Here is a 23,389-nt window from a genome sequence, read left to right as displayed (position 1 = left end):
GCGAACTAACTGCAATCATGGGATGGGTGCTGCCCACAGGGTTTGCGCGCTGCGAATACAGAAAAGCTAACAGCGCACACCTGGCTAAATAACGCGTTGGGGTTAACGGAAAGCGACGGGCCGCGATTACATTGCCTCTTTAACACTCCAGTGCTGAGGTGGTTCTGCGCTGGTGTGGCTCGGTTCATGGCCGGCCTGTACCTCACCGCACGCACCCTATCTCTCAGCGCCCAGAGTACCACTCGCCCAGGCCACACATGAGCCAGGAAGGCCAGGCCCAGATCGCAGGCACTAACCCCGCCAATGTCCGGCTTACCCAGGCGAGAAGCAGCGGCACGCCACCCTGGAGAACTGGAGGCACTCGATGAACTTTCCGGAATGCATCAGGTTCATGCGCCTCGCCGGCCGATCGCTGAATGCGGCGCTGGTAACGTGGGGTTAAAATGGAAGTGACACAACCTTCAGCCGCCACAGGGCTTGTTGTACCTTGCACCGGCGCCAGAGGACCCCAGCACTCTCTGCATGGAGCGAACAGCACTGAACACTTCCAAGAACAGAAACTGCAAACGAGCGGGCGGGTTTGATTATCTAATCTCTCACTGCACAGCGCTCTTCACACTCAATGATCAGTCCCAGGCATCTGTCTCTCTGTTCCAGTATCGAACACAGTCTTCAACATTCCCGCCAGTTTCTCGGTCGTATAACTAAATATAGCTCCATGAAAGCACCATCTGTTCACAAATAGAGACATCTTCTCAGACGAAGGAACGGCATATCAAAACTCGCAATCGTTTCAATCCTTTCTGTAATGAATTGACGTGTACGATCGGTATGTAAGACAAGTTTTTCACTGTACCTCGGTACAAGTGACAATAATAAACCAATACCAATGGTAACCTCGTGGTTAGAGCACTGGCTATCCAAGCCCAGGTGGGAGTTCAAATCCCACCCCACCCTGTTCAATTTGCGCTGGTATTTTCTCTGCTGACATCCCGATGTTCCCAGAACTGGTGAAATTCCATGGGAAGAAAAATGCCACTGGGATCGGGGATCCAACCCGTGCTGATCCGCCTTTGCTGCTCAAGTATCACCCACATCCCTAATACGGGACAGTGGATGTTTCAGGGTCAAAACCATTAAGGCAGTCCGAACTAGTCTCTGCTCCAGGCGACCCGACCTCCGTGTCCTGAAGCTGACCAGTCGCCCATACACTGCAGACGCTGGAATCTGGAGCAACAAATAATCTGCTGGAGGAACTCAGCGGGTCGAGCAGCATCTGGGGGTGGGGGAGTCCAGTCGTGATGCAGGGTTTCGACCCGAAACAGCGACAATCCCCTCCCCCCACAGATGCTGCTCGACCCGCTGAGTTTCTCCAACAGATTGTTCGCCCCTATCCTGCACTGAAAGGATGCGACCTCTGGCGGTGGCGCTCCCCGGTCACTGGGCACCGACTTCCCACGGCTCGGCTTGAAGAACGCTGCCTTCAAACCGGTCGTAACCCGGGGTACCTGCGGCTGATCCACAAAGGAACCGCACCACTAAACACTTCCATTCCAAATAATACTACGTGACTACACCAAACACCTGTGGAAATAAAATTAGTTTTCCTTTATCTCAAAGCCTGATATCATACAGAGGTAGTCAATAAATCGATCAACTATATGCGAACAAAGTCAAGCTATTAACCTTCACAGTAGTTAAAAAATAGTACGCCACCTTTTTTTAATTCCTTGCAACGTTACTTTTGGCGTGCTGAAAAACCAGTGGCTATCAATAAACTAGCCAGCGCACAGCTAGATACTGTAGACCAAAGAACAGGGAGTGAGTGTTAGGTAGGAGACGCCAGCGGACACTTAGTTTACTAAAAACGCCTGTGCCCTTCGAACTAATTTTCTTGAACTGTTGCCAAGACTGTGATCAAAATCAGTAGGATGGTGTATTTCGCCCCGAACTACAACAATTAAGGTGACCAACTGCACGCTTGTGTATCGGAGTCAGAAACAAGTACTGCTACAGTTTGGAGGCACAAGAGACGGGGTCGGGCAGCAAAGGGGTGGTCGGTGTTTCGGGTCGAGACCCTACATCAGGACTGAGAGCGTAAAGTGAAGTTAGACAGTGTAAAAAGGGAGAGGGGAGGGGAGGGGTGGGGCAGGGGCTGGCAAGCGAGAGGTGGGTCCAGGTGAGGAGAGATTGATGGGCAGGTAGAACCGGGTGGGGGGTGGGGAGGGGAGATAGTGCCAGAAGCTGGAAGGTGAAATGCCACACATCAGTCACAGGCAACAACTGGTCAGCCCGCAGTGGGAATACAAAAGGGCTTCACTCGGGTTTCGCCTGCTGGTGGATGAAGGCTCCACAAGCTTTGCTGTATCCTGTACACTCCTGCCTCGCACCCGATCCTGATCAATAAATATCTCACCTTTAGTTACATGCGCTCATAAATTTTTTTTTGTCCAAGATCTTTCGCATAGAAGTTACTTTCGTTCTCTCTGAGGCACCTTTGCCATGATTACACCATATATTGACTTTTGAGGCGTTGAGCCGTAATTATATCTGCTCATTTTCGTTCTTAGTGATAACCCAGCATTTGTGCATTCGACAACGGCAATTATCAACTCAAACAGAAAGTGCTGTAATTTCTCAGCAGGCCAGGCAGCATCAATGAAGAGGGAAACACTGGACATTTCGGGTTGATGACCTTTCATCGGGTATGTGATAGTCGTTCTGGGGCTCCAAACTCCGTCTTGTTCTCCCAACCTTCCCCCTTCTCTGAAACTTTCTGCCTTTCAATTCTAACTTTTCCAAGTTCTTGCGAAAGTAATCTCTCTGCGCAGATGCTGCCTGACCTGGTGACTACCTCCAGAAATTTCTGTCTTTATTTCAGATTTCTGGCAGAATTAGCTGAGGGTTTCTGGTAGTTCATTCGCCTGCCTTTTCCAAATGGTCCTCAAGAATGAACTACATTTACCAGTGTCACTAATCGCAATAGTTTCAAATGCGACCCTAACCTATTCCATGAAGCTTTTTAAACCAGTTACGAACAAGACTCCAGTGCAGTTGCTGCATGTCAAACATTACGTTCGTCAGTCGCAACGACCTTCACTTTTTTCAGCAATTATCAGTCTCAGTTAAGGTCAACAGCCGCTACACTTCACTGTTTCTCTTCCACCCCCCAGCTGATTTCCTCTTGTCAGCCAAGGGAAAAAAAACCTCAAACTTCGCCCTCTCACTCTGCTTGTCCCACGCTCGCTCTCTCTGCCGCTGTCCGTCTCCACTCTGTTTTTGCTCTCTCTCCCTCCGACTCTCTCCCGCCCTCACTGTTTCTCCCACGCCCTCACTTCCGCTCCGCCTCTCCTACTCGAGGGCAACTGCCTATCGCGTCCCCTCTCCCTCGACCCTCCGCCCCTCCCTCCCACTTTCTCCCTCTCTCGACTGTATCCTACGGGCCGCATCCCTCTCCTCCCCGTCCCCTCCCCTCTCCCCTCCACTCCTCCCCTCTCCCTCCTCCACCCCTCTACCGCCCTGGCTCCACTGTCCCACTCTCCCTTCCCATTCCTACCCTAACCCCACGCCTCACTGTCACTCCTCTCTCTGTACCCCTCCCCACCTCTCCCTCTCCCAGCCTCTCTCAAGCCGCCACCGTATCCTGCCCACTCCCTCCCATCTCCACCACTCCTCTCGCCGGCCCTCTCCCTCCCTCGGTCCCAACCCCCACCTATCCAACCCTCTCCTTCCCGCCCCACCCATCTAAAAACACCCCTCCACCCTCTCCCCTCCGTCTCACTGCCCCACCCTCCCACCCATCTCACCCTGACCATCTTTCCTTCACTTCCTTTCTCCATGCCCCTCCGACTCCCTCCTCCCCGCGTCTCGTCACCCCCCGTCTCCCTGCCCTCCTCCCTCCCCATACCTCCGTCCCCCACTCTCCCGATCCCACAGCACCCCTCTGTACCTCTCCCTCATTCCCTCTTATGCCTCCTCCCTGCCCCTCCCGCCCTTTCCCCATCCCCTCCCTCCTCCCACCACCCCACTTCCCCCGCCCCCTCACTCATCCCCCTTCCCCCCACCCTCACATACCCCACCCCCCACTCTCATCCCCTCCCTCCTCCCACCACCCCACTTCCCCCGCCCCCTCACTCATCCCCCTTCCCCCCACCCTCACATACCCCACCCCCCACTCTCATCCCCTCCCTCCTCCCACCACCCCACTTCCCCCCGCCCCCTCACTCATCCCCTTCCCCCACACCTCACATACCCACCCCCCACTCTCATCCCCTCCCTCCTCCCACCACCCCACTTCCCCCGCCCTCTCACTCATCCCCCTTCCCCCCACCCTCACATACCCCACCCCCCACTCTCATCCCCTCCCTCCTCCCACCACCCCACTTCCCCCGCCCCCTCACTCATCCCCCTTCCCCCCACCCTCACATACCCCACCCCCCACTCTCATCCTTCCCCTCACCCCTGCTCATCCCACCTTCCCCTGCCCACCCCCACCCCCTCACATCCCCACCCTCACCCTCCCCACCCTTCCGACCTCTCCACCGCCCTCTTCCCCCTCTTCCCACCGTGCTCTCTCCCATTCCCCACTCACATTCTCTCCCCCTATCTCCACTCCCTACGCCTCTCCCTCTTTGCCCCACTCCCCTCCTCCTCACAACCCTTCCCTCCCTCTCTCTCCCCTGCCCTCCCCCTACCCCACACCTGCTTCTCCTCTCACCCCTACCCAAAAATTCCTACCATCCATTTTCAACCTCCCCTCCCCCTTTGACGCCCGACCTCTCCATGTCCTCTTGCCACATCATTCACACCTTCTCTTCAACCCACCACCCACTCCTGATACCCTCCCTCACCCCAGGTCCTTGGCCACCGTCAACAGCACACGACGGGACTTCACCACCACCTTTCCTGTCCCCTCAAAATCCCCGCTGCACGCTTCCCCACTGTCCCACTCCCACACCTGTGAATCCTCTGACTTCCTTCCAAATCCCAGCCCCTTGCCCCCCGTCTCCTTGCCACCCCCTCACTTCACGCTCTAACCCTTTCCCACTCCCCTTCATCCTTGACTGACTCACCCAGTCCAACCTTGAGCCCCCACTGCTCTATGACCACAGCCCCAAACCTTCCTTAAACCCTCTATCGCCCTCAAAAGCCCTTCTCAGAACCAGACACCTCTTGAACCCACCCACCAATTGATTCCCCACACCCTCTATGTACCCCTTTCTTGCTATAACATCTCCTCCTCTCCCCTCGATTATCCCCTGGAATACCCACACACCCCCCCCCCCCACACCACTTCCCTTCAACAGCCAACCCTCCCAATCCGCCCTCCACCACACCCATCTCTGCCCTCCAGCCCTCCCACTCCCCTCCATGTCCATAACCCTGCAGACCCAGCCCCTGCCACAATCCCCTCCAAACCTCTTCTCCTCCATCATCACCCACTGGACCACTCCCCAACCATCCATCCCCAACACCTCTCCTCCTCCATCTCCCACACTTCACCACTCCTCACAGCCCCTCCACCCCGCTCCGTACCCTCGCCCTTGTGCCACCTGCACGCTCCCTCGACCAACGACTAGAGCCTCCAACTCACACCTCTTCGCTCAGCTCCCCATTGACCTGCCATTTGACCATCCCATCACACCACCTCCCCTCCACCCTCACATCCGTTTTCCCTTCAACACCTTCCCCTCAATCCCTCGCTCTCTTCCCCAGAAAACCCCTCTCAATCCCACAGTTCCTCCTTCCTGTTCCCAAGCCTACCCTCCCCCCTCACACCCTGACCCTCCTCACACCCTCCACTCTCCACCCTCTTCCTCACACCCCCCCCCCCCGATTCCTCGCAGCTGCTGCCCTCTACTTTGACCCCTCTCCTCCGGTCTGTACCCTCAGTCTCACATCCCCTCCACTCCCCCTAGGTTGTTGCTCTCTCCCTTCTTCTACCTGCTTCCTCGCCTCCAACCCCTCACGCCCAACTCCCCACCACCCTCAGCATCCTCAACCACTCCTCCCCTCCCTCAGCTGGCCCATCCCTACCTCCTGATGCCCTATCATGCCTCCTCATTCCTTATTCACTTACCATCCCCTAGACCCATCCTCCTGATCCCCACTGTGATTCACACCCCTCGCACGGCACCATATCCAACACCAAACTTCTCTCCACCAAAGCACTCCTCCGCGACCACCGAGATTCTCTCCCTTGACCCCCAACTTATTTCCACTCTTCGGCCCCTCATTCCATACAGTGCCCCTGGAAACCCCATTCGATGCCCTCACACCCCTTCCCTATCCCTCAGTACCACCCCTTGCACTCTACCCTCATCCTCCCCTTTGACTGCCCATCCTTGTTCAGCCCCTTCAATCCACCTCCCTCTTAAAGCCATCGACAACCACCTCAACAATCACCCCCCCCTCAATTTTCGTCCCCTCCCCACAACCCTCTGAACCTTACTCTCCTGTCTCCTGTCAGACCTCTCTCCTCAGTCACCAACCCAGTGACCCCTCTCAATCCTCACCCCGGTGATTTCCACCCCCCTCTTGATGCACCACCTTCCAGGACTCCCAATACCACCTAAATCATCAAATGCCCCGTCGACCCACATAGGAACGGCCTCAATCCTCATTTCCATCCATAACTTATTTCCCCGAATCCTCTTCCCTCCCTCGCCCTCTCACCCTGCATAAACCCCACCCTAAATGCCCCTTCCCCACAACCACCACCCTCAATTCCCTCACCCCTCAAGACACCTCCCTCTTGATCTCTCCAATACCCCTTCACCCCTCAATTCCACCCACCGGTCCCTTCGATCTGCTCCCCCAACCCCTCAACACCCTTCTGCCTCAATCTCCATCCGTCCACCTCGCCTCCCCATGGAACCCTCTCTCCCCTCCCCACCCAGCCCTCAACACCTCCCACCTCAAGCAGCTCTTCCTGAAGCCACGCCCCCTCTCCAACCCCTACCCCTAAACCCTCATCAATCCCCTCACCCTGCCCCTCCCCACAATCCTCCCACCCTCTATCCCCCTCCCTCTTCTTGAACCCCTGTCACCTGACCCTACCGACGTCCAATGCCCCAAAACACATTCCCTCTTGGATGCCTCTCCCCATAACCATCCACCCCTCAATTCCTTTAACCCCTCACCCCTTCTCTCCTTGGTCACCGTCCCCACCACTCGTCCATTGTTCCCCTTCTAATCCCCAACCTTCACATCCCCTCCATCCTCAACCAGACCCTCACTACACCCACTCCTTCCCCTCCTCGCACCACACTCAATCCCCCACATCTCCTTCCCACCAACCCCTCCCCTTAACCCCACCTCCCACTCCTCTCCTCAATGCCCTCAACACTCCCACGCAATACCCCTCCAATTGCTCCCACTCGTACACCATCAGCCAACCCCACCTTACACCCACTTATCCACCTCATAAACCCACCCTCACCTTTAAAATCCTCCTCACGCCTCAAACCCTCAACCTCGAGCCCACTGTCCTTCATTCACCTCCACCTCGTTCAATCCCCCAGCGCAATTCCCACCCTGCCACCCATATAAAAACACACATCCTCCCCAGCAGTGCCACACCCCAAACCCCAGTTCTCCCCACCACTGACGCCCACTGTAACTTCCTCCGCCTCCGAGCATCCCCTGCAATCCTCTCTAATCTCAATGGCACTCTACCCCCTCACATCCCCTTCCTCGTCATCAACACGCTGAACCCCATGCTCCACAACTGCCCTACACAATCTCCTTCGACCTCCTCCCCCATATATTCCCCTTAATTGTCTCTCCCTCCCTCTTCGTTCCCCCTCCCCTCTCGATTCCCCAGCCCCATCTTTAGACCACCCCCCTTATTCCAGCCTTGGCCAGAATCAACTCCCCAACAGAACTCCCCCCCCCCAGCCCGCTTCATCACCCTTTCCCACATGACCCTGCTAACCAACCCTCCCCCTCCCTGCCCCGCCCTCCTGCACCTCCCACCTCTGCCTCTCCCTCCCACCTACCCTGCCCCCCAACAACCTCCTTCCTGCTGCCGCTCCAACATCCCTCTCCTCCTCTGCCCCTCCCTCTCAATTTTTCTCACCCCGCCACTCATTCCGACTCCTCCTGCCCCACCCCATTGCCTTCCTCCACACCCCTTCCCCTCCGCTATCCCTCCCTCCCACACCTTCCCTCCATCTCCTGCCTCTTCCCTCCCACCCTCCTCCTACCCAGCTCCCCTCTCCTCCTACCCTTCCGTCCCACTCCTTCCCTGTAACCCGCACTCCATTCCTCCCCCCTTCGCTCTGCCCCACACACCATCCTGCCTCTCCCCTCCCCCTCCTACTCCCTGCCCCCTCTCTCCTCCTCCTCCCTGTCCCTCCCTCCCTCGCCAATCCTCCTCCCCACTTCATCAATCCCCCCATGCCTGCTCCCCTTCCCCTTCCTCTCCTCCTCCAATCAGCCCCTCTACCACTCCTCATCCTCCTGTTCTTCGCCCACACTCCCCACTAACCCTCCTCCTCTTCCTCTTCTCCCTCAAACCTCCATCCCTCATCTGTTCCTGTCCTCACCTCACCCCTCCCCTCCTGTCCTTACTCCTCCCCCTCACCCGCCTGCCCTTCACCCTCGACCTCCCCTCCTCCCTTTCCTCTCACGCCCCGCCACTCCTACTCCCTTCCCCAATCCTCTTGCCCTCCCCGCCCCACGCCACTCCCCTACCCCACACCACTCCCCCACCCCACCACCCTCTCCCACCCATCCCCCATCCCTCCCCCTCCCCTCTCTCTCCCTCCCCCCTCTCCCTCCCCCTCCCATCCCCATCCCTCCACCCATCCCTCCCCCTCCCTATCCCTCCCCTTCCCCCCTCTCCCCCCATACCCCTCCCTCCCCCCCCCTCCCCCTCCCTCCCCTCCCCCCCTCCCTCCCCCTCCCCCCTCCTCCCCCTCCCCCCCCTCCCTCTCTCCCTTCCCCCTCGCTCCGCCACTCTCTCCCTCCCTCCCCCTTCCCCCTCTCCCCCTCCCTCCTCTCCCCCTCCCCCTCCCTCCTCTCCCCCTCCCCCCTCTCCCCCTTCCCCCTCTCTCCTCCCTCCCCCCCTCCCCCTCTCTCCTCCCTCTCCCCCCCTCCCCATCTCTCTCCTCCCTCTCCCCCCTCCCCATCCCTCCTTCACCTCCCCCTCCCTCTCCCCCTCCCCCTCCCCCCCCCCCCCTCCCCCCTCCACCCCTCCCTCCTTCCCTCTCCCTCTCCCCACCTCCCCCCCTCCTTCCCTCTCCCTCCCCCCTCCCCCTCCCTCCTTCCCCCTCTCCTCACTCCCCCTCCCCCTCCCTCCTTCCCCTCTCTCCTCCTCCCCCTCCCTCCTTCCCCCTCTCTCCTCCCTCCCCTCCTCCTCCCCTCTCTCTCCCTCCCCTCCCCCTCTCTCCTCCCTCCCCCCTCTCCCTCCCTCCTTCCCCCTCTCTCCTCCCTCCCCTCTCTCCTCCCTTCCCCCTCCCTCCCTCCTCCCCCTCTCTCCTCCCCTCCTCCCCCCTCCCCTCCACTCCCCCTCCCCCCTCTCCCCCCTCCCTCTCCCCCTCCCTCCCCTCCCCCCTCTCCCCTCCCCTCCCGCCTCTCCTCTCCCCTCTCCCTCCCCCCCTCCCCCTTCCCCCCTCCTCCCCCTCCCCCTCTCCCCTCCCTCCCCCTCCCCTCCCTCTCCCTCCCCCCCCTCCCTCCCCCCCTCAGTCCCCTCTCCTCCTTCCCCCTCTCTTCCTCCTCCCCCTCCCCCTCCCTCCTCCCCCTCTCTCCTCCCTCCCTCCTCCCCCTCTCTCCTCCCTCTCTCCTCCCCCTCTCTCCCCCTCCCCCCCCCCCCTCTCTCCTCCCTCCCCCCTCCCTCTCCCTCTTCCCCCTCTCCCCCTCCCCTCTCCCCTCCCCCCTCTCTCCCCCCTCCCCTCTCCCCCTCCCCCTTCCCTCTCCCCTCTCCCCCCCTCCCCCCTTACCCTCTCCCCCCCCTCCCCCTCCCCCTTCCCTCTCCCCCCCTCCCCCCTACCCTCTCCCCCCTCCCCTCTCCCCTTCCCTCTCCCTCCCTCCTCCCCTCTCCCCCTTCCCTCTCCCTCCCTCTCCCCCTCCCTCCCTCCCTCCCCCCTCCCTCCCTCCTCCCCCTCCCCCTTCCCTCTCCCTCCCTCCTCCCCCCTCCATCCGTCTCCCCTCTCCCCTCCCCTCTCCCCCACTCCCTCCCCCCCTCTCCACCCCCTCCCTTCCCCCCCCCTTTCCCTTCCCCCCCCTTCCCCCCCCTTCCCTTCCCCCCCCTTCCCCTTCCCCCCCCTCCCTCTCCCTCCTCCCCCCCTCCCTCTCCCTCCCTCCCTCTCCCTCCCTCCCCCCCTCCCCTCTCCCGCCCTCCCCTCTCCCCCACCTCCCTCCTCTCCCCCCTCCCTCTCCCCTCCTCCCCTCCCCCCCTCCTCCCCTCCCCTCTCCCCCTCCCCTCCCCCCTCCTCCGCCCCTCCTCCCTCCCCCCCTCCTCCCCCCTCCCTCCCCCTCCCCCTCCCCCTCCTCCCCCCTCCTCCCCCCTCCCCTCCCTCACCCTCCTCCCCCTCCTCCCTCCTCCCTCCTCTCCCCCTCCTCCCCTCCTCTCCCCTCCTCCCCTCCCTACCCCCCTCCTCCTCCCCCTCCCTCCCCCCTCCTCCCCTCCTCCTCCTCCCCCTCCCTCCTCCTCCCTCCCCCTCCTCCTCCTCCTCCCTCCTCCCCCCTCCCCCCCCTCTCCCCTCCCCCCTCCTCCCCTCCCCCCCCCCCTCCCCCCCCTCCCCCCCCTCCTCCCTCCTCCCCTCCTCCCCCCTCCCCCCCCCTCCTCCCCCTCCCCCCCCTCCTCCCCCCTCCTCCCTCCTCCCCCCCCTCCTCCCCCCCCTCCCCCCCCTCCCCCCCCCCCCTCCTCCCCCCCCCCCCCCTCCTCCCCCCCCTCCCCCCCCTCCTCCCTCCCCCCTCTCCCCCCTCCCCCTCCTCCTCCCCCCTCTCCCTCCTCCCCCCTCCTCCCCCTCCTCCCTCCTCCCCCCGCTCGGCAGCGCCGCCCCCTGGCCGCCCTCCGACCGGCACCTCGCTCCAGCTTTCAAATGGCGGCGGCGGCAGTGGGCCGGGCCTCCCCCCGCCGCCACAGCGCTGCTCTCGACTGACCGTCGCAGCGGGGCCTACAGGCCCGTGACAGACGGCCCGGGAACCCACGTCCGGCCGGCGAGACCGCTAACCCCCCTCCCCTTCTAGTCCCTCCCTCCCCACCCACCTCCCTCCCTCCCTCAGCGCCGCCCTCGGGCTGGCCTGCGGGCCAGGGGAAGCGATTACCTGAGGCGGAGGGCCCGGCAGCCCCGCTCGGCCCGCCGCTGCTCGCCGCCGGCCTGCCGTTGCGCTGGCCCCGCCCACCTGTCAATCAGCGCGGGGGCCGAGTCGCCGGGCAACCCCGGCCGGGACAGTGGGCACAGGGCGCAGGCAGTGCAACTCCGGCTGCAACATGCAGCACCGGGTGCTCTGTGCTCTCTCCCTTCCGCCCTGTGCTTTGTGTCCGCTGTTGGTTTTAAATCCAGAGATGCCGCGACACTGCTTCTCCACCCCCGGCTGCCGATTTTACTGAGGCACCCCTATTTCCCGCACTTGCTGAGCGCCCGGTGTTCAGCTGAGAGACTCCTATCCCACGCTGCGGATACTTCTAGCTTGGCTCTCTCATGTGGCTGTGATTTCACCCGCACTTGCACTCACTCTTGCAAATTAAACGTAAACGAATTCTTATGGGAGGCAATACAACGTGGCGAAGTACAATTCCGAATAAATGCAATCTGGATGCAAATTCGATGACTGCATTCATTTGAGGCAATTCAAAAAATACTGCAGAGCGTGGGAACGCGAAACTGGTAGTTTTTGTTTTGGAGATAGTTTCAGGGTGTGGTTAAATTAGTGGTGGGGTGGGGGTGGGGGTGGAGGAAAATCATTTGCGAGGCCTTGTAACGTTGACGGGAAATTAGAAGTGTATCGAAGGCAAGGACAAAACTCAAGGAATAGCTAACAAGCAGGGAGCATTTCTCAGGTTGATTGCAGAAGCACCGAGGAATCCAAATCAGGTGGGAGTGGGTGTCTTTCAGGCTTTTTAGGTGCTCACGACAGGTAGAAGGGGAATTGGTTGCAGAGTGTCCGTTTTAAAAAATGGAAAGGATATAATATGGGTACAGAGAACTTAACGGCAGAGGCTGGCATTACAATAGCGAGACTGGGGAAGAGATGACAACAAAACGCGGGAGGCGCGCAGTAAATGTCAAGCACAGCCGAAAAGCGCGTCGTCTCTCGCCTGCAAACACATTTCTGAGTTTGACGACGCGGACAAGTGCAGTTGCTTGGAATGCAGAGAGGGGGCAGGCGACACCCGTCACCGAGGCCTGGATTCCGGCAGTATCCAGCCGTAAATGTCGGTCCTTTGGGTCTCACTCACTCTCCTCCACCACCACCACCCACACCACCACCCCCCCCCCCCCCCCCCCCCCCCACTGTACACGAAAAAAAAGAACAGCACAGAGGACAATGAGGCTGGCCGAGCGACTTCGAGGATTCAGTAACCAATGAGTGAACACCTGCACGGGGTGAAATCGGAGATGAGACAACCGTTTACAAAGAACTATTATTTCATCGGCCTAGTTATTCTGACAACGAGCTAACAGAGGGCACTGTTGCCCACAGTGCGCGCCTGTCAGTTGATACAGTACATTTAAGAAGCAGCTTTATGTTCTTACCAGACGGAACAAACATCAATTAACTGCTTGTGAACACGGTGCAAGGCTTTTCCCACTTCACGTCCCGCGGTTCTTCTTGTTGGAAAATATCAGCTTAATAATGTTGCGGATAAGCCAGTGGGCGAACTGGAGCTGACTCAGAACCAAAGGAACATGTATTGAAGTCTCTTAACTCACCAGTGCAATGGTGCGGCGTCCCGGGTGCAGCAAATGCAACTGTCAATCAGCCGGCAGCTGGAGACGCTATTGTTCCTCCTGCCGGTTTCGGGCTTTCTGGGTAACAGCCCACTTCGAGGTCACGGAGCCACGTGGTCTGAAGCTCTCTGGAGATTTGTGTTCCAGAGTCACCGGCCTTTGAAAGCTAATCGTGCATTCTCCGTGTTTTGCAAACACCCGGGCCCTGAGTCCCCTATAGGCTGACACTTGCATTAAGAATATATCCCTCTGAGAACGCATCCCTTCGTTCAGTCGTCGTGTCCAGTACTCCACTTCCAGTCGTAGAGTCCTACAGCACAGAAACGGGCCCTTCGGCCCATCACGTCCATGTCTGTTTACACTAAACCCCTTTCCCACAGTAGGACCAAATCCTTCTATGACTTGCCTATTTAACCGTCTGTCTAGATGCCTCTTAAAGGTAGTAATTGTATCTGATTCCACCGCCTCATTTGGCAGCGCGTTCCAGATATTGCACACACACTCTGTGGAACAAAACTTACCCCTCATATCCCAGTCGCAATCCTGCCTCCTTTTTTTAAACCGAGAAATCAAAGGCAAAGTGGGGGTTTGTGTAGGTGACCCAAGGAATCGTTTTCTTTTGTTGAGATATAGATGATGTTTCTGCCGAAAGGAACAACGCGGGCAAGTCGAAATTATATAAATCTGTGTCAAAACCTTGTCTGCCAGCATTGCGTATTTCTGGTGTCCATATTACCGAAAATGGAATCATGTCACAATAGGAAAGAATGGAACTTGTAAAGGAGAGGAACAGGGAGAAATAATCTAGAGGCTAAAATGTAATAATGTTGGCATGGACGTTAACGGTAAAGTCCATGCCATCCAGTCCAGATGGGGGGTCTCGACTCGAAATGTCGACGGCCCATCTCCCTCCACAGATGCTGTCCGACCCGCTGAGTTCCTCCAGCTGCTCGTTTCTAGCTGCACATTCCAACATCTGCGGTCGCTTGTGTCCCTAAGCAGAACTGGTTGCTGGTTGCTGGACAGAAAGGGTAAAGAATAGCTATTGAGAGGGGCAGACCGACTGGGGCCACTGTTGCTCACAATGTATATTAATGATTTAGACTTTGGAATTGTGAACAAGATCTGCGTTTGTGGATGGCACAAAATTGAGAGGGTTGGGCAATCTTAATGAATATAAACTTATACTTGGAAATGATTTCAATGCAGATAAGAGGGTGAAGGAAATGAAGAGATCGCCCATTGCATAGAAAGTAAGAATACAAGTTGAGGAGAAGAGCAACACCTCTCCCCTCCTCTCATGGCACCTATGACATCACTGGGCACACGGCTGATCAAAAGAGAACGTCAGCCGCACTAAACTCAAGCGTGCCTGGACCAATTTCTCAATGGGCGTGGTTTCACCCAGAAATGATCACTAGCCCGATTTACCCCCTCCCCCGGTAGAGTGCAAGTGCAAGACCTGTGCTTTTATCTCCTCCATCCTCTCTGGCCAGGTCATTAAACACTTTCTCCGGATGAAGCAGTACTTCACTTGTCAGTCGTGGTGTATTTCATTTGGTGCTAACAATGTGGTCTCCTCTCCATTGGGAGAAAGAGAACAAACGTGGATGAGGTGCCCGCTTTGCAGACTGCCTCCAACCAGTCCATACCGATGACCACAACTGTCACTGTAACTCTCTATCCCAGTCTCACTCTAACCTCTCTTTCACTGGCCTCTAACACCGTTCCAAAGAAGATCAACATTGGTTTGAAGAACAACACTTCATCTTCTGGACTTAACAAAGAATTAATCCATTTCAGATAATCAACCATTACAGCTTTGCATCTCATATTTTTGCGTGGGTGGTTTTCTCCTCCCCCAGTAAGTTCAGATTTCATTTTCTTCTTCCTATTTACACATTTTCCAGACATACCTTTTGCTGTTCACTAGTCTCTCTAACCTTCTTCCAGTCAACTCCACCACCACTTTTATTATTTAATCTCACCACCCACTCTCCATCAACATCCCTTCTTGTTCTTCTCTGCCCCTTGTTCAGCAACTTAGAATTGGAATTGGTTTATTATTGTCACTTGTACCGAGGTACAGTGGAAAAACTTGTCTTGCATACCGTTCATACAGATCAATCATCCACACAGTGAATTACAAGGTAAAACAATACAAAATGCAGAGTAAGGTGTCACAGCTGCAGACAAACCTGTTTTAACCCTAATTTTTCCCAGTTCTGATGACAGGTTAGCAGTCTGAAAGGTTAACTGCCAAGGTCCCTCCGCGATGTTAGTTTGTTTCCAGGGTATCTGTTTTGCCTGCTTGTTACCACGTGGAAATGGTTGCATGTTCCACCAGTTCCACGCCAGCTCCCAACCTCTGACAGGAGACCAGACCAGCTGGTGGGTATCCACACACAGCCGGAGGGGAGTGGACCAACTTCACACTGATGGCTCCCAAGGTCAGGATCGAACCTGGATTTCTGGAGCCGTGAGACTGCAGCACTAGCCTTCGCACCGCCATTTCAGCTGTGGTTTTCTACTTTTAAATCTGGCAGCGCCTCTATGCAAATCATTTAAAGTAGTAATGCAAAAACCTGCTTTGTGGTAATAACTGTGTGCTCAGCACAAGCGAAGCCTTTCCACAGCTCCCTCATACTACCGTTGTGTTCTAGCCTCTCCCAGTGAGGCCTGTAGTTTAGTGTTTCCTCCCGTGATTCAGGTTCATCCCCAACCTTTCTGACTCAGACTGTCTTTTGTCCACATACGGACATCCTTCACATGCATACTGGCAATGCTCCTGTCACACTTGATAAAAGTGCTTCCTGGAGATGGTTTTGCTCGCGGATGGAATGTGCTTGCTGAGGTATTACACATATATGCCAAAGAAATTAGGTTTCGTCCGCTTTTGGTGAGCTAAGCATGTGCGGTCTATAATGCTGTGTCTATTCAGATTCATTGCAGAATAAAATTGGACAAAACAAGTTAAAGTGCCAGGGCGTTTGCACATAGAATCAAGCACCAATGTGGGTCCTGTGTAATTCCATTCTGGGGCGCATGATGACATTGCAACAGCTGAACCATTTGCCACACCGACCACTGCAAGGTGAGTCTGAGCTCACAGATGTCTCCAGATTAAAGCCACGTGACAGATGCAAGTTAAAAAAAGGCTGCCATCAAGGTGAGGTAAATTGCAAGGGGCGGGGTTAATGTTGAGCTGCGTGTCTGCGCTTTCCCCATCAGATGGTCCTGCTCAGTCAATCGCTGTGCCATGACTGGTCCCCGAATGTGCGGGTGAGGGAGGAAGAGACTGCAGCACGCAGCCCACAACTGACATGAACCTAAAGGTTGTAAACAGTGAAAAAGCCGCCGCAATTCAATCTGAGTGAGGTTACGTGCAAGGCCGCACTAAACCCAAATGTGTCTGGACCAATTTGTCAATGGGCGTGATTTCACCAGAAATGATCATTAGCTCGATTTAACCCTCCCCCGCGGTAGATCCATTTCAACGTGTGACTTGCTCATAAAACATCGCGTCATATTGCTAGGTTGTCCAGAAGTGCAGAGTTATACAGGAGTGGGGCTAGTTGTGCATTGACCAAACCAAGTATAAGTGTGATAGGTTTTCTCGTTTGCGTTAGTTAGACCAAATTGCATATATATTGGATTTACATTCCTTCGAGTAAAGACTAATGGAGTCAATTAAGATGAATAAAGGATTTCATAAGGGTAGGTAGAGACAACTCATTTCCTCTGGTCAGGTGCCCTAGGTTAAGTAACACAACCTAACAATAAACTATCAGGCTTCATGTTGGGGCCCACTTCAAAAGGGGTGATGGAAATCTCGAAACCACACCCAGCAGAATCTGTTTCGATCAATGAAAGTTCCGGAACTGAGTTGGGTAGATTGTTTTCAGTTAAGAATTGCTGAATCCGGGTTAGTGAAGGCAGGGATGCAGATCTGACGAGTTCCATTTGATGCAACGGAGTTAAATACACTACCGCCAGGGATGGGGTTCTTCACTGATACCACGTGAACATCAGACTTATTCAATACAATCCACCATAACCCAAAGTGGCGATCCAATTATTCACCTCTGATGCCAATCAAAGCCATCAACCTGAAGTATTAAGTGTTTCCCCCTATACAGATGCGCTTGGCCTGTTGAGTATTGCCGGCAATTCGGGTTATCTATTTCGGCTTTCGAACATCTGCCACTTTGTGTTTTCATTCTGCAGTCACTAAACCGGCAAAATCGGACCCATTCCACATGGAACCTCTTCTCCTTGCCCGTGAAGGTATCCATCTCCCCGCGGCCTCCCCCGGATCTCACTTTACGCATCTTAATCGAACGCTTGGTCCGAATTCTGTTTCAAAGCCCATCTATCCCGATTCCAGACGGACAATAGTTGGCTTTCGAAGAATCAGTTTTTTTGTTTCAACCAAAAGCTTCCAACCCCCAAAACCAGCCCTTCCAGCCACGTGACCTCCCTCCCGGCACTACTGGAACTTCCACCCAGGATCCATATCTTTGGTGTCTCCCATTGGACCTGTCCAGCACTCTGTGTGATCCCCAACTCAAGTCTACGTAGATCCCTGAATATTTCAATGGTGTGGACTGGTAGAACGTGAAGACTTGCTACTAGAAGGCCGCTAACTAATCATCCTTGTAAGCCTCCGCTGGCTCCCTGTGTTGGCTTTAAAACACAAAAAAGAGAAGCTCCATCATTTCCCAGTCCTGACTGCAACCTGTTGAGCTACCACCGCATCATCAGAACCAGAACCAGCACTCACCCAGAGCATGCGCGATGGAACTTCCCTAAAGCAATCAGCCTTACTCCATCATTTCAAATGCTTATTGAAGTGTCTTCAGTTTCCTAAACTCGGCCTCCGTGTCCACCTTGCCCCCCCGCCTTTCCCGTAACGCAACGTACAGGAGAATTAAATATTACAGAAAGGAGTCCATGAACGGAGTGACCACCGGCTCGACTGAAAACACAGCCACAAAGGACGGGGCGTCATAACATCGTAGAAAATTTACAGCACAACAGGAGGCCATACGGCCTATCGTGTCTGTGCCCGTCGAAACAAAGCCATCCACCCTCAGACTATCTTCCTGTATCAGACGGCAGCTACACGTCAAAATACCCTTTAAATGCGATGCGTGCAGACGACGGATTCCAAATCCTCTATAAGATCCCTCCCCTCCCCCGCCCCCACACACACATACACACAGACACATCAAATGCCTTCTGATACTCAAGTTACTTTAAGTCAACGCAGGATTTACTATCCTCGTGTGCTGAGCATTGAGATGTGCGTGTACACCAAAATAAAAACAAAATATTGTGAATGCTGCATACTGTTTACCCGGGGGAGAAAAGTGCTGGGAAAATTCAGCAGATCAGACAACACATATGCCGAGCAAAGAACAAATTCAACAATACAAATGAATGAATTTTCACTCAAACGCATTAGATATTCAGGCGTATGCCTGATATTCTGTGTATATTCATCGTATGTGGTTACATATTTACATTTGTGGTTACGTATTTACATAGTTACGATCAACTGCACATACCGTATACCTGTCCACTTAGTGCAGAAATGTCTTTGTACGTCCATAGCTGTGCTGCAAAGCAATGGTTTGCGAAATCTAGGTGAAAAGCTATTTTGAACTGGTCTCAGAACCTATGTCAACCGAAAGAAGACAGCCGTTTTCTGTTTCTAAGACTTGCATCCTTGACATTCATATATCCCAAATGGAATTGCTGGTCTTGAGGAGTGTTTATCGGTGGGGGGGGGGGGGGGGGGGGGGGGGGGGAAGCACAGGATTTTAAACTGTTTACAACACCCCAACGCTGTGTTGACATAATCGTGGATTATAATATCACATAACTAGCTAAATGGGGATCCCCATTTTTAAAATCCCATTTTAAAAATTATTCAATTTTGGGATCTGGGGTATCACTGCCTATTACTGCTTGCCCTTGAGAAGTATAGTGAGCTGTCATGTGGTTATAACTGGCGACAAACGTGCATGCACCACAGGAACCAGTCCTCTGCCCTTAGCTGCTCACAGTCTACATTAGTGACCTAGATGCAAAGGCAGAATGTAATGTAAGCAAGCCTGCTGGTTATTGATAGCTAGCTTGGAAATTCATCTGGGAGGAAGACACAGAATCTGCAAAGAAATACAGACAGATTAAGGAAGTGGAAAAGGTGTCAAATGGAGTACAGTGTCAGTTTATTCGGTATGTTTGGATATTTTAAAACAATATTTGTTAATTGGTGACAAATTAGACCACCTGGATGAACACAGAATTATTGAAATGTACAGCACAGGAACAGGCCCTTTGGCCCACCTTAGTCCTGCCGAATGCAATACCTATCTACGGCGTGTATTCCTCTATTCCTTTCCCGTCAGAGTGCCTGCCCAAATGTCTATTCAACATTCTCCACCACCTCCACTGGCAGCTCGTTTCAGATATTCTGTGTGGAAAAACTTACCCCTCAGATCCCCTTTAATTTTCTCCCCTCTAACCTTAATCCTGTGGCCTCTAGTTCCAGACTTCCTCTGCCCTTGGAAAGAAAGATTCTGACCATCTGTCCTATCGATTCCCGTCATTATTTTATAACCCTGTATAAGTCATCCCTCAGCTTCCTAAAGAATAAACCCACCTTTTCCAAAATCTCCTTAGAACTACAGCCCTCCATTCCAGGTGACATCCTGGTGAATCTCTTCTGCACTTGCTTCATTGCTACCACATCCTTTCTGTAGTGTGGTGACCAGAACTGTATGCAATACTCTAAGTGCAGTCTAACCAATATTTTGTACAGCTGCAATATGACGTCCCATGGATCTTGGTTTGCTGGTTTTTGAAAGAAAGACATTTAGAAAGGTATCATTTTTTGCATTTGTTGCAAAAGCATTAGACTACACATCTGTGAATGTCTAACAGAGATTGTAAGGGCTGTATTGAAACCACGTGTGTGTAGTTTTGGTCTCTGTACCTAAGAAACAATCTGATTGCCTTGGAGCAAATAGATTGATTCCAGGAATGAGAAAGCTGTCCTGTGATTGAAGAAGTTTGGCCTAAACATTGAAGGTTACAAGAGTGAGAGGTGGTAGAGCTGTGTAGCTCTTCTTTCTTCTACTTCTTCTTATGTTCTCTTGGTTAAATGGGTGCAGAACCCTCCTGTTGCAGTAGAAGGCAGCTACCAAAGGAAGGAGGCATTGGGTGTAATCTCAGTGTTCAATGCAGAATAATTTGGCTACCCTCAGAAATTCATCTCCATTTTACAATTGCACCATAATGGATCTACACAGAATCAATCCCAGTGAAGACTGATGTCAAACAAGGCTGAATCATTTCCTAACCACTTTCTCAATCCTTCTCGCTGCATTGTTGGACCTAATCTCCAACACACTTCCCAAGGGAATGGAGTCAACCTTCAGAAGTAGTTGGAAGCTGCCCAATCTATGGCGATAATACTCCAGAATCTGGGTTAACCAAACCTTAGTAGGTGAACTGGAATAAGCATGATGTTTTTGTTTGTGTGTACATGTAGGTCGAGCTACAAGCCATCACTGACACTTTCAATGAAGCATACAAAAGGGCGGACCTTACTCTCAACTTCCACAGAACAAAGTTCTTTTGCTAACCTGTTCCCGTTGAACCATACTGCTCTCTGGTAACAAAGGACGTAGAAAATATGGGCAACACACACACAAAATGTTGGAGGAATATGGACCACTTTGCACATCTCAGGAGCCATCTCTCAGCGAAGGCAGATGCCAAAAATTCACCACTGATTTCATTGCGCATGCACAGGCTTTGTTCAGTTGAGGAGAAGGGTGTGTAAGATCAAGAATTCGGATCAGCCACAGAACTCACAGTCTAACCGACAACAGTGCTCTCCTCTATGCTACTGAGACTTGGATTAACTACAGCAGGTATCTCAGAGCATTTGAAAAAATACCACTGATATTCTCTGCAGATTCATTGGAAGGACAAGAGTCCTCTCCCAGACCACCAGTCCCAATTTCGGGTCTCTAGTTACACTCATTTGATTATGCTGGGAAGTCCTCTTTTTCACATGCCGAGACTCCCAAGCCAGAAGGGTCCTGACCCGAAACGTTGACCGCCTGCTTTTCTCCACGGATGCTGCCTGGCCTGCTGAGTTCCTCCAGCATCATCGTGTTTTTCATCTAGATTCCAGCATCTGCAGTCCTTTGTTCCTCTAGTCTATTCCAAGCTCTGCAATGGAAAGACCTTACCAGGTGGACGGAGGGAACGATTAAAGGAAGGACTCAAATCCTCCTTCAAGAAATGCAAGCATGCGGAGATAATAGATCTGCCGGGTCAGTCCTCCTTGTAGATTTTGGCCGGTGGATCTGCCCTCCCCTCCTCTCCTATCTCTATCTCTTACCCACATCTACGTATCACCACCTTGTGTCCACCACGACTCCCCACTTTTGTCCACCTATCACTGCTCTGCTTTTCCCTCCTATATATTGAGCTTCCCCTTTTCCTATCTTCAGTCCTGAAGAAGGGTCCTGACCCCTAACGTTGACCGCCTGCTTTTCTCCACGGATGCTGCCTGGCCTGGTGAGTTCCTCCAGCATCTTCGTGTTTTTCATCCCTACTCACACTTTGGAATCTCTGGCCCATGACCGCTCGCCCCGTCAGCCTCCTGCTGTCCCGTATGTGGAAGAATCTGCCTTTCCTACCTTGGCTTCATTCGCCAACAGAAGTAGAAGTGAGTCCAAGGGGCTGCCGAAAAAGATAAAATACACAAATATATCCCGTATAGAAAGTGCACGGCCTGGGGATATGCAGTAGGCGGATTGCGTTGACATAGTCTAATCATTGTGAGCTCCCTGCTGGTCCACTGCTGTCTATAAATGGCATAATCTGTCTGGATGGCGCGCAAAGCAAAAGCTTTTCCCTGTAAGTACATGGGACAATAACAAACCAATATCTATAACGTAATGGGCAGGATCACACACGTCCCATCCCGTGCCTCCTGTTTGCCTGCTGCCGCCTCCAACGCGATCCCGGCCGCTGCACTAACCGCCTGCGGTCGGTAAGTAGCCACTACCGACCCAAGTGTGGAACCTGGACTCCCATCTCTCTGATCAGAGATACTTAAAAGCAGTTGGCATAGATTTAATCATTTGAACTTGCCGTTATTGCCGTTATAACAACGCAATTAACTGGTGTGAAATATTTAAAGAATATTTACTGAAATAAAATCTTTACTTACTTTTACCTCACCGAGGTCAGCGACCCCAGTGAAATGAATGGCACACCTCAGCCGGGCTCCGCGTCGAGTCTAGCGTCTGACTCCAGCGCATTTCACCGCGCAGACACGGAAGTCAACGAGGCTCCGAGGATGGGCCCAGGGGACTGACGCTCCCAACGGTTCAAGGGCTGTGGGTGACTTAATGCACTGGTGGTGGAAAATTCCACGACCCAACCTAAATAAGTTCCAGCTGTTAAGCTCGCCAGCAGAGAGGGTGCTTCATAACATGGATTGCAGCTACTGGGCCCAACCAGTCTCGGCTTTAATTAATTCTGGGCCAGCGGCATTGTCAAATCCATGCACTCTCTGTTCTTTCATCCCTACATCACTCCTGCTGGTGAGCAACGCTCCTGGTCTCCTAAATGCAGTATCCACATCACTCGTTCATTCAATCATCTCTCCGGACTTCAGAGTTGACAATGGCCTCTCGTTCAATCATTAACCCCAAGTAGTCCATTACCCAGCTTTTAAAAAACGCACCTTCCTTGTTCTCTGTCCCCTGCGTTAAACCATTTATCTACTTCATCAAACAGTAGTAAAACAGAGGAGACTATACAACCCATCGTACTTTGAAGGCACTTTGAATGAGATTTACAGTTAACCCCACTTTCCAATAACTCTATCGCCTATACCATTTTTACCTCGGCAAAATCCTCTCTCTGAGGAAGGGAAAGGCCTTGATACACACGTCCAAGGATCCCTGAAGGAAGCAGTACAATAAGGAACAATACGGGACACTTGTCTTCGTCAACCGGGCATATAATGTACAAGCAGGGAGAGAGACAAAGGACTGCAGATGCTGGAATCCAGATGAAAAACACGACGATGCTGGAGGAACTCAGCAGGCCAGGCAGCATCCGTGGAGAAAAGCAGGCGAAGGGTCCTGACCCGAAACGTTGACCACCTGCTTTTCTCCACGGATGCTGCCTGGCCTGCTGAGTTCCTCCAGCATCATCGTGTTTTTTTTAATACAAACAGGGAGCTTACGTCCAAGTACATAAAACATTAGTTAGATCACAGCTGGAGTATTGTGTGCAGTTCTGGTCGCCACACTACAGGAAGGATGTGTAGACGTTGCAGAAGAGATTCTTCAGTATTTACCTGGGATGAAGCCTTTCTTTTCTTTTTTTCTGGGCCTGGAAGAGGCCGAGGGGGCCCCCATAAGTACACAAAATTATGAGGGCCATGA

At 53.9% G+C, this 23,389-nt stretch overlaps 1 protein-coding gene across 5 annotated transcripts in view; it reads right to left on the bottom strand.

The window, feature by feature from the left end:
* Positions 1-13,013, bottom strand: part of LOC127580686 (uncharacterized) — a 34,709-nt gene extending 21,696 nt beyond the window's left edge. Inside the window, exons 1-2 of one of the 5 annotated variants that reach the window (XM_052034436.1) lie at positions 11,275-11,462; positions 317-731 (exon numbers count right to left, since the gene is read on the bottom strand). The gene's annotated coding sequence lies outside the window, so the exon portion shown is untranslated. Of the gene's footprint in view, positions 1-316; positions 1,237-1,716; positions 2,089-11,274; positions 11,463-12,884 lie in introns of those variants that run through there. The other 4 variants (XM_052034437.1, XM_052034435.1, XM_052034438.1 and 1 more) reach the window with 4 other exon arrangements.
* Positions 13,014-23,389: the final 10,376 nt, after the last annotated feature.

This window comes from Pristis pectinata, chromosome 20, assembly GCF_009764475.1.
Source record: "Pristis pectinata isolate sPriPec2 chromosome 20, sPriPec2.1.pri, whole genome shotgun sequence".
Lineage (NCBI taxonomy): Eukaryota > Metazoa > Chordata > Chondrichthyes > Rhinopristiformes > Pristidae > Pristis > Pristis pectinata.
This window is presented reverse-complemented; position numbering and strand designations above follow the sequence as displayed.